The sequence below is a fragment of the Tenrec ecaudatus genome, chromosome 1, assembly GCF_050624435.1.
Source record: "Tenrec ecaudatus isolate mTenEca1 chromosome 1, mTenEca1.hap1, whole genome shotgun sequence".
NCBI classification, from domain to species: Eukaryota; Metazoa; Chordata; class Mammalia; order Afrosoricida; family Tenrecidae; genus Tenrec; species Tenrec ecaudatus.
In genome coordinates, this window is record NC_134530.1 from 175,081,605 (window position 1) to 175,093,849 (window position 12,245).

The following is a 12,245-nucleotide window of genomic DNA, read 5'->3' on the forward strand; positions in this document are numbered from 1 at the left end:
CATCAAGTTTGACGATCCCTTGGCTTATCCCTGAGGTCTTTCTGGCCATATTTAAAATGCTTGATCCATCTTAGTTACTGTTATTTTATGTTGGGTAGCACTCCCATAAACATCTTGCAAGACTCCAATAATTGGAAATTATATTCACTTGAGTTTGTTTAAAAAAAAGTCTTAGTACCTTGGACCTCAGCATTGTTGTACCTCCACCCTCAGGAGTAAATAAACATCCTTTTTCTTAAGACACCTTCGTAAGATGAAAACGAGGGCACTGCAGAGAGAACGTGTCCACACCACCTTTGAAGTACGTTTTGTTTGCAATGAGCCCATGCACATATAAACTGGAAGCCTCATAGCAATATTCTCCAGCTTACTTTTGTATTTATCAACTTCTACATTCTGCTTTTTCTTGTACCATAAAATAACTTGCATGAACCTCCTTTCTTGCTGAAACTTCAGCATACATATTCCCATTGTAAAAAAATTAATTTACAAGTTTCAATTTTTTGGTTTGAAATAACTGAGGTACAAAATAATTATGTAGCAAACAGAATCAAACAGCTAAGAAATGACAGAGTCTAGATTCAAACCCTCACTCTTAAATGGGATTATGAATAATTACTTTGTGGAAAAAATAGTAGATAAGAGTAGTCACTTTCTCTCCCCTTCCCCCCAACCCTCCACTATCATGATCCGAATTCTACCTTGCAAGTCTGGATAGAGCAGAGGATGCACACTGGTGCAGATAGGAGCTGGAGGCACAGGGAATCCAGGGTGGATGATCCCTTCAGGACCAGGGGTGTGAGGGGCGATACTGGGAGGGTAGAGGGAGAGTGGGTTGGAAAGAGGGAAACAATTACAAGGATCTACGTGTGACCTCCTCCCTGAGGGATCGACAACAGAAAAGGGGGTGAAGGGAGACGTCGGACAGGGCAAGATATGACATATAATAATCTATAAATTATCAAGGGCTCATGAGGGAGAGGAGAGCGGGGAGGGAGGGGAAAAATGAGGACCTGATGCCAGGGGCTTAAGTGGAGAGCAAATGCTTTGAAAATGCTGAGGGCAATGAATGTACAGATGTGCTTTACACAATTGATGTATGTTTGGATTTTGATAAGAGTTGTATGAGCCCCTAATAAAACATTTTTTTCAAAAAAGAAAACATCTTACAGAAACACTTAAAAAAAAGGGTAGTCACTTTCTATTATTTTAATTCTGTGTGGCAGTATGGAATTATATATTCTCTTTGTTCCTTGTTATTTAATTAGGATAAGAAAAGTAATGAACTCATGGAGTTGTGGTGAAAATTGAGTGCCTTCACATATATAATGTGCCAAATTTAATGACTGAGATATACTAAACTCTAATATTATTATAAATGAGCTTGGGTGACCTCCTGACTTTGGAATTTGGCTGCGATAGCAGTGAATTTGGCGTATTATTTTTAAGGAGTCTTGGTGGCACAGTGGTTGAGGGTCTACAATATCCTGTCTCCAACAAAAGGTGCTACCTTAACTGAATATGTACTTAAACCAATTGAAGCCAACGCAGGCCCTGCCTTACACTATGCACACACTCAAAATAAACCATACACCTAAATGTAAAAGCTAAAGGTTTAACTACATATAAAATGAAAACATAGAGCAAATATTTTTACAATCTTATATTTATCAAAGGCTTTATTTATTTATTTTTAGGATACCAAACATATTTGTAGTGTAAAATATAATGATGAATTTGACCTGATCAAATATAAACATTTTAACTCATCCAGTTACTATTAAGAACAAGCAAAGGTAAGCCACAAGCTTGAAGAAAATGTTATTAATATATATACACATATATTACAAAATTATACCTATAATATATAAAGTCTTACCATTTAATAAAATACAATAATAGAATAAAATATTTTTAAGAGAAAAAGTGTTTTAAAAAGATAATTTACATATCAATATATATGGGGACTGCAAAAACTTAAAGAAAAATTAGTATTCAAAGATGAAAATGTGAACTTTCTCAATGTAAGCTCTATTATGTTGTATCATTTTGTTAACAATGTTAGCAGCCATTTCTTCCATCCTTAAAGAACGGAAGTTCCTGCGCATTTAGCCATATATGTTGGACTTCCAACTGCAGGGTTAATGGTTCAAACCCCTCAGCTACTCCATAGGAGAAAGTTGAGGCGACTTGCTCCTGTTAAGTTTTACAGCTTTAAAAATCCCTATCTTGGGTCACTATGAGTTGAAACCAACTCCAAATCATTAGGCTTATGTAGTTTTCAAATTATTATTATCCAATATTTTCACACTATAAACGGAATAAAAGTAAGGTCTCCTTAAAGGTTTTTTCTTTTTTAAAGATTGGGAAACAAGAAGTCAGTAAGAGTCAAATTGTGACAAACATGGACATCTAATGATTTCCACTGAAAATCTCACAAAGCTGTCCTTAGTTGATGAGATGAATGAGCAAGTGCATTGTCATGGTAGAGAAGGATTCTCTGGTGACGTTTCCCAGGCATTCTTTTCTTGCTAAAGCTTTGAGTACTTCTTCAAAACACTCTCGTGATAAGTAAATATTATTGTTCTTTGGCCCTCCAGGAAGTAAACAAGCAAAGTGCCTTGTTTATTTTAAAAGTACCTTAGTGTTAAGACCATTGCTGTTGATGGTCTGATTTGCTTTGACTGGATAATTTCTACCTCCTGGTCACCACTGTGCTTTGTTTCCAGGATAGTGCTAGCAAACCCCCCAAGACCTTGATCTCACTTGTTTAAGATTTCATTGGGAAGTCTGTGCTTGTCTTCGGCTAATCTGAGCGCAGCACTTTGGGCACTCTTAGAGAATAAAGTTAGCTCTACTCTTGATTTTTAGACAGAATTGAGTAAGCTGAACCAATTGTGATGTCTCTGGTGTTGGCTATTGTTTCTATTGTTAATTGTTGGTCCCCTTTAATTAGGGCATAGGTAAGATTCTTGTTTTCTCAAAAATTGATGTTGATGGTCTGTCACTATGGACTTCATCTTAATCACCATTGAGGTAGTTTATTGTGCCAATCTGGCCGATAAACACAGTGGTGGCGGGGGGGGGGGGCTTAATAGAAGGGCAGAGGGATAAATGGCTCGGTGAGCCTCGCCTTTCTAGTTCTCAGGTCTCTTGCTTTGTGATGGTCAGACCAGGGTGCAAATGCCTTAACCAGTTCCCTGCTTCAGCTGGCAAGGCTCACTTCCTGCATGATATTCCTGAGAGAAGCCACATGGACCTATCCCGATGCAGCCCTGGGTGCTGGAGCAGCCATGTGGAGACAACTGCCAGCACAGAGATGTTTACACTTTCACTGATTGGGCTTTCCTCCTGTAGTCCGTGTCATAGTGTGTATTGTGTGAGATGGAGGAGGACTTTGTGGATTGGTGTTGGACATATGGGTTAATGTTGGACTTGTAAGCTTGGGCAGCAATGGGTTGGGATGTTTTCTTGATGTGCAGTTAACCTTTATATAAAACTCTCTCTTATACATGAGTTTCTATGGATTTGTTTTCTCTAAAGTACCCAGACTAACACAATCATCTTGTTCCTTCTTAAGATGAGCTGTCAATTTGTAAATCACTGATCTCCTTGCGGCATTGTAAGCATTTTGTGTAAAGCGTCACTGAGATCACCATTCTTCCACTTAAGCTTCACCACAAATTTGATGCTTATCTTTGTTTCAAGTTCAATAGAAGTTCATGTTGCTTTGAGAGGGCCTCTTGTCAAATGTGTGTCTTACTTTCTAAGTGTTTCAAACTAGACCCTATTCAGACATGTTATAATGAGCTATTATAAGTTTATTTTGGCTCCCAAATGGAAATTCACAGTTTTTCCATAATAAACATTTCCATGAACTTCTTGAAGATCACCGGTATATAAATAGCCAATTGATAACAAGCAGTCAGAAAGAAACCCACCTCACTGCCATTGAATTAATTGTGACTCAGAAATTCTTTTGAATAGAGTAGACTTGACCTGTGGCTTTTTTGAGACAGCAACTATTTATGGGAGTAGAAACCCTCATCGTTTTCTCTCAGAGCACCTGCTGGTTTTGAACTGTTGACCTCGCAGTTAGCAGCCCAATGCATAATGACTAGGCCACCACAGGAGCATGAAAAAATACTCAGTATCATTATTTATTTGAGAAATGCAAATTAAAGTCAAAGAGATACTATTAGATATCTATCAGGATGGTTAAAAATGAAAATCAAACCAAAAATATTTGACCATAACAAATGGATCTAAGATGCTTAGTAACTGGAGCTGTCATATTTTGCTGGTGGGAATGCAAACTTTTGCAGTCATGTTTGAAAACACTTGAAACTTCCTTATAAAACAAAACATCCACAGATGCCATATGAATCAGTAATATCACTCTTAGATATGTTCCAGCAGAAATGTAATGAAAACATATGTCCACCTAAGGGACTGTGCATGTAGCGGTGTTTCTTTAATGACTACACTTGGTAAACCGCATGTAATTTGCAACAGCAGAAAAATGTGTTATCTTAGTTTCTTAGAGTTGAAATTTCAACTTACCATTAGATGTGTGACTTTAAAGAACAAAAATTAATTTTCTCACAGATTTGGGGGTTAGCAGTGCAATTTCAGAGAATTTTCCATGTGTGGACGTTACAAGAACTGTGACCTGGCTTTTGCTGGTATCCGGGGACTTTGGCAATCCTTGCTGTACCTTCACTGATGATAGATGCATTCCTATTTACTGTCAGATGGCATCTTCTCTCTCTGTGTGACTCCATTTCTGTGTCCTTCTCTCTTATTATACAACAATACTCAGAAGGGGTTTTGCCTTAGTACCCACCTTACTCTGATATGACCTGATTTGACTTAACTGATAGGAAAAATAAAACCCTATTTCCATTCACAGGTATGTGGCTTTATAACTTCAATAAATCTTTCAGAGGAACATAATTCAATCCTTAACATGACCAAACAAAGTACAGCTAGTACATGAAAAAATACATTACACTTTCATTCCATGAATATTTGGAAGACCTCTGGGGTAGACATGAGTCAGAGTCAACTCAATGGCAGTGAGTTTAGTTTGATGAGTGTATCTATATAATGGATCACTGCTCACTGACAACAACAATAACAACAAAGTAATGAATGCCTGATGCACACAGAGGCATCCCAAATCAAACTCCTTGCTATCTATGGGATTCTGATTCATAGAGACCCAGGAGGGATGAGTAGAACTGCTCCTTTGGGTTTCTTCAGTTTTAAAATTTCAAAGTGGCAGGCAGCCTCCTTCGTCCATGGACTGGTTGATGGGTTCTAGCTACTGACTTTGTGGTCATGATGCCACATGGTGGATCATCAAAACGTAGTTAACCTGATAACCTTATGCTGAGTGAAAGCAGACAGACAGAAGAGCATACACACTGTAGCTTCCATTTATGTAAAATTCTAGAAAAGGGATGTCCGAATTACAATTGTCAGAAATGGGATCAGTTATTGACTATACTCTGGGTGTAAGAAGAGGTTTTCTGATACTGGGCTACAGGAAACTTTTGGGGTGCTTTAAATGTTTAATTTTGGGATCGCAATGATGAATTAAAGGGTATGTATGTTTTTTAAAACATCATAGTGTACTCCAATATGAGTGTACTGTATATAAATTCTAACTCAATAACAATGAGGAAAGGTGAATATATATTTGCTCATTCTCTCCACTGAAGAGCTCTAGAAACCACCATGCAGCAGTGATGAGAGCTAGCAACACCTAGATTGGTGTTTCCGAAGACCATTCCCTGGTGACTTATACCAGCACTCCCTGAGAAAATGACTATTTCTCTGTCTGAGCTGAAAGTTGAAACATATTATAAAGATATTGATAGAGACATATTGATAGAGACTATTTAATAATACTTTCAAAGTTCACTGAAATTATGCCCAAAGAACCAGAAGTCCATTTAGATAGTCCTCAGTCAAAGATGGGTAAATTTAAGCATTTATCGTAATATTAATGCTATGAACTGAAAGTCATTAAATATATTGAATCTGTATGTTCTTGATATATTCAGAAATACAAAAATTCATTGATCATTTTCTTTTGCTCTAGAAAAGAGATAATTATTTTGGAAACTAGTAAATACGGTATGTAAATGGCAGAATCAAAAATTTATACTACCTTTTCTAAGCCAGTGGTGTCTTAAGGTAATCAATTAGTATATAAAGGACCTATCTTTTAAATATTATTTCCTAGATGCTGAAAAACAGGGATGATAGAATTAGATACCATCGTTTTGTAAACCCTAATAAAAAAATCTTTCTAGAAGATTCATGGCTGCTTACACTACATTCACACATTATCACAAACACAAAGACACAGTTACAGCCACACCTTCTCTACCTAATTTTTTTAATCATGTAACACAAACAACAAAGTATCATTTAAAGAAATAAAACATGACTATGAATGAACCTCTAGTTCTCACATTCTCCTTACAGGAAATACAGGGAGCAGAAGAACATATTAAATGACATTAGCGTATCAGTCAGCTTCTATAGGTAATACTACAGGATAAACAACAGTTTTCTTGTTGCTGTTATTTTAACAAACAAACAGCAAAATAAAGATAAATGTGTAAATAAACTACAGACTAAAAGACAAATGGGTGGACCTTGTTTGCATTCTTAGTAAAATGTTAAATAGTTTCAGCAACAGCTGAACACTGGATACTTGATGGTATTAAGAGCTAGTCGCTACGTGTTTGGGGGTATTTGGGTAATCGACACCATGTGACTTCCATAACTCACAGGTTTCTGTAGTTTTTTATCCTTCATTATGGGATGCCATATACATCACACATCACATGTGTTACGATCAGGAGAAGGCAGGGACGTTCTGCTCCTACCAAGACTTCCCGACACAGGATTCCACAGGGCAGTCCCACTCTGCTCTACAGCATCGCTGCACGTCAGAATGGACCCAGTGCCAGGGCATTAAAGATATGCCATAAAGTTGAAGGTATTTTCCCATGTAATTCAAATTTCCATTCAGTTGATTCTGAGTTCATCAAAAGGGAGTGTACACGGAGTTCACCTAATCTAATCTGGTGTCTCTTTAAAAAGAGGAGCTAAAATTTAAAAAAAAATACTCACTCAGTTCAACAGATGAAAGGAAATGAATTCTGCCAAAATCTGCTTGAAGATGTTTAGAAGAGGAATCTAAGCCTCATGTGAGCCCACAGACCAATCCTCAGATGAGACCACAGCTCTGGGCAACTTCTTGACAGCAACTTTTTAAACCATGGGCAAAGGGTCCAAACCAGCCTTGTGTGCACTCCTGGCTGGTAGAAGCAGCGAGATAATAAAATAATAATTGTTATGAGAGATTAATTTTCTGATAATTTCTTCTAGGCAATAAAAATAATCTGACATAATAATCACTGACAATTTTACAGATTAAAGGTAAGGTCATCAAGAGTTTGTTTCATAATACTCCTGAAGGCAGGGTTAGGGTACCTTTTTGATGCCAAGGACCATTTGTATGTTATAGCATCATTTGTGAGACATATTGGTCAAACAATTGATTAATTCATCCCTAATATGATGGCTGGCATTGCCTCCCTTTGGTGCGGCATAGGATGGTAGCTGGTATGGATGACTGAGCAGGCCTCATAAAGTCGAAGGGCTGAATATTTACCAGCCTTGCTGTAGAGGTAGGTGGGAATCAGGTGGGGAAATCAGTGAAATAATATAGGTGATTAGCAATAAGTTGATAATTTTTTTAGGCTGGGTGGCAGGGACTTGCAGGCTCCTTGTAGTATTCCCTCTACTTGTGTGTATATTTAGGATCTTCTACATTAAATTTTTACAAATAAAATTGAATGATGATTAAAACAACACTGGCTAGTACTCAGTTCATTATTAAGGTAATTTATTGTGAGATGTTATCTTTGGAGTCAAATCCCTCTATTGCTGCTTCCTAAGGTCTTTTGTGTTGGAGTCATATGCTGACACTTTTCATACTTTACCACTGGTTTTTATGACTCAATTCTTCAGCAGACATTTATTTAGCCCATATTTTGTGTCCAGAGTGGTGATATAAGATGTAGGGGACATAACCAATTAAGGCCATTTTTTGAACTTTTTTTTTAGGGAGAGAAAACAAATATGAACTAAGCTAAATATAGTTCTAAAATCAGCCATATAAAGCAAAATCAATTACTAAACTGTTCCCCAAACCCCCAAGATTTTTAGAAGAGAGAGGTAATCAATCTCAAAGAAGTAGGGAAGAATTATGGAGCAGTTAAGAATGAAGTTACGATCTGAAGGATAGTTGAGACTGAATAAGAAGAAGGGATGAAGTAAGAAGGCTACAAATAAAGTCCAGGAAGTTACAAAATAAAACAGGGATCTGTGGTATTTTGCCAAGCAAGATACCACTAGCCAGTGCTTGAGGAGCTGCCGTGGTGCCTGATCAGAGTCCAAAGGATGAGACACAAAGCAGAGGTCCCTCGGTTGGCACCATTTTTTGGACTGAAGACACCGAACAAAAGGGTCTATGTATCTATCGATTTCAGCTCCAGCGTCAAGAAAAACCTGAGCATGGTAAATAGCGATGAGAGTCTTCTGTCTGAAAAACCTCATCTGATTTAAAATGTAGTTAATTATCTTGGAGAATCCCATGCCCTCATTTTGCAGGATACGAGAATTGGGAGCTAGAGGACTCACCTGACAGCCCCAGGCCACAAAAGTACTTCTTTTCAAAGACCGCCACACGAGTCACTGGTCCTCTTTCACTTTATCACTCCCACGACCTTGGGAAGCTGCCCTGGTGGCAAAGTGGTTATGCATCGGACTGCGATCTATCGAGGTTCAGAATGCAAATCCACCGGCATCTACAAGGGAGAAAGATGGGGCTTTCTACTCCAGTAAAGAGTTACAGTATCCAAAACTCACAGGGAAGGGACAATTCTACCCTGTCCCATAGGGCCACTATACGTCGTCATCACCTCGCTGGCAGCGGGTGAACTTGGTGGATGAAAAGAAAAAAGGAGTCCAAGAACAGGTGTAAATAGCAATAAGTGAATCTTTTGTGAGGATCAACAGCAACATTTAAGAAGATAACGATTAGGGGGAAACATCTCAGGATGCAGTACTCTTAATTTTTCACTATATGCCTATCTCTGGTCTTTGGATATCTCATCTTAAAATTACTTTGGAGACAAGAGAGAGCAGAGATGAGCTGAAAAGGGAAAATGGATGTCTCTGCATAAAGGAAACCAACATCACGCTAATGGTCCTGGCCACTCTCAATGCTTTAATGACAGACTTTCACATGTGTATTGCTGCACAGCCTGCTGACTACAAAGCCTAGATTCCCTAGTAATGATGCTGTTTGGACACCTTTTATCTAAACTCTTATAAGTCATCAACCAATGTGTTCATGCAAGGAGAAGGCACATGCAAATAATATTGTTTTCTTTGGCTAGAGGAACAAATAACCAAAATTTAGTCCATTGAATGTTATTTCTGAGATAGAAAAGTCTCAACCTTAGTTTAGACCCTTTCAAAATGCCTATCCATCATGTTCGCAGTGTCGTTTGAGTGAGGTACAGAAAGTTCCCTGAATATGAATGAGATCTGTTCCTAACCATGTCATTAGGAATGTGTAAGTCAGGTACATCCACTTCTTATTTAGCCTGATTTTAGTGCAAGAAAAGGCCCCAAGCCTTTTCAATGATTTAATAGCTGCTTTTGTAGCACATGAGATTGATGTAATGAATTTGTTGGGAGTGGGAGTTGGTTCAATTGTTTCAAAGTGAAGACAAATTTGTTGGCCTAGTGAGTTAGACAGTGAGTTACTACATAGGTGTTCGGCAGTTTGAAACCACCAGCCACTCTGCAGAAGAAGAATAAGGCTTTCTATTTCAGTAAAGATTTACAGTCTTGGAAACACACAGAGCCAGTTTTATCTGGTCCTGTAGGGTCACTATGCGTTGAAATAAATTTTAAGGAAATGACTTTAAGTTGAGAAAAGTCACATCAAAGTTATCCACAAATTGTCCAAGCAGTGCCTGTAATTCATCAATATGTTTCTACTCTGAGGTTTTTAGTTTATTGTGACAACCTGGCCAATAAATACATGTGTTGCTAATTGAAAGGCAGAGGGATAAATGGCTCAGTGAGCTTCACCTTTCTAGTTCTCGGGTCTCTTGCTTTGTGATGGTCGGACCAGGGTGCAGCTGCCTTAGCCAGTTCCCTGATTTAGCTGTAAAGGCTCACTTCCTGCAAGGCATTCCTGAGGAGAATCCGCATGGACATACCCCAATGCAGCCCTGGGTGCTGGAGCAGCCACGTGGAGACCCCTGCCAGCGCTGAGATGATTACCCAGTCACTGACTCAACTTTCCTCCCGCAGTCGGCATCATTGAATTTGTTTTGTGAGATGGAGAGGAGGACTTTGTGGGTTGGTCTTGGACATATGGGTTAATGTTAGACTTGTGGGTTTGAAGAGCACTGGGTTGGGATGTTTTCTCGATGTGCACTTAACCTTTATATAAAACTCTCTCTTATACACGAGTTTATGTGGATTTGTTTCCCTAAAGCACCCAGACTAACACATACTCATAGACTGGTTCATAGTAGATAATTCCTAAAATTTAGAATTGACATTTTTGTTATTTATTCTGTCACATGACACTGGCATTTAATTGAAAGCAAATGTTTTAAAGATGATGATGGTGATAGAGATTTTTTTGCAGTTTGATTCTGCTATTTCTTGATATGAATTTATTTGTCCCATGACTTCATTGAGTTTTTTCAATGTGTAGAATAATGTTATTAATCAAGTAAATGAAACCACCTTCAAGGCACATTAATATTGGCCTGCTGAAAATCAGTGATAGGGAGAAAATCTCAAAAGCATTCCCGTGAGGTGGGGGACACAGCATGAGAGAACAGCAACTTCTCAGCAGCAACAATGCGAGCCAGAGAGCAATGGAACAGTATTTTCTAAGTATAGAAGGGACCAAAAGCATGAAGCTGTAAGCATCCCAATCTACATCCAGAGGCATATCCTTCCACAATGAACACTAAATAAAAAATATTTTACTACAAATAAAAATTAACAAATCCTTCATCAACACATCAGCTCCACAAGAATTGTTAAATAATTATCTTCAGGCTTTAGGTGCATGATAATAGATGTAAGCTCAGATCTTTACAACGTAATGAAGAAGGAGGGAAACTATAGACCCATGTATATTTACATTCCCTGCCTTTTCCCGCCCTTATGTCCAGCCCCTGTTTTCCGTGTTGCTTTGTGTGCAGGAGAAAATGTCTCCCCTTTACTTCTCCGGATTGGAGAGAGACAGAGGGAAGGAGGGGGGTTGAATCGGGATGATAGGGTTGGGTAAATTAATAACAATCTTTCTTTTACTATGAGAAAATACAACTTTATGATCAGAGTTTATTAAAAGCACCAGATTTCAGCCTGCACTTCAGTTTGGTGTAAGTTTCTAGCCATCTTCCTCCCTATCAGCCCCAGCTTTTTTTTTATTGGTTAAATATAAATTAATAATTATGTCTGCAGAGCTTTCCCTGGGATTCTTGCTTTTTTCTGACTTTTTTATGGATAAATACACTTCACATGACTTGACTTACAAAAGTCAGGCTCCCCGTAGATCACAGATGCGCAGTTGAGCTTCTTTCCAGACCTGTGAAGTCCTTCCTGCGCAGTCAGTGGCATGGGAAGTGGGACACGCTTTCTTCCAGTCGGCATTTGACCTCCGAGGCACCGGCTTTGCCTTTTGTCCTGTTTCGATCGCTAATAAAAATGGGGCCTCTTCACCCAAAAAGAAACAAAACTGAAAACGTATCCAATTTATTTGGGTACATATTACAGCCAATTGATTCTTTTAATATATGTAAGTTTAGGTTCGGCTCTTTCTCATGGTGAGATTTAGATTGTATAACTTTGACAAGACTATCAGAAATAGTGTTATGTCTTTTCATTGCAGCCTATGAGACTACATATGATTTTAATTTATTTCATTTCTGGGGGTGACCACTGATGATTTTATTAATGTCTCTGTCAGACTCCTTCATTGTTATGTTGCCTTTCTCCTTCTTTACAATTAATAAATATTTTGTACAAAGATCACTTGAAACTCAATAAAAATTCTGCATAAAACTGCAAATGTATATAGGCATGTATGCAGGCAAGTATGAAATTTGTAACTGGATAGA

General features: G+C 38.2%; 1 long non-coding RNA gene across 1 annotated transcript in view; it reads right to left on the bottom strand.

Moving 5' to 3' along the window:
• The window catches only part of LOC142437181 (uncharacterized), a 35,729-nt gene extending 23,901 nt beyond the window's left edge, over positions 1 to 11,828 (bottom strand). Inside the window, exons 1-3 of the long non-coding RNA XR_012782185.1 lie at positions 11,661 to 11,828; positions 8,728 to 8,894; positions 7,153 to 7,340 (exon numbers count right to left, since the gene is read on the bottom strand). This is a non-coding gene — a long non-coding RNA (uncharacterized LOC142437181). The remainder of the gene's footprint in view (positions 1 to 7,152; positions 7,341 to 8,727; positions 8,895 to 11,660) is intronic.
• Between the last annotated feature and the right edge of the window lie 417 nt (positions 11,829 to 12,245).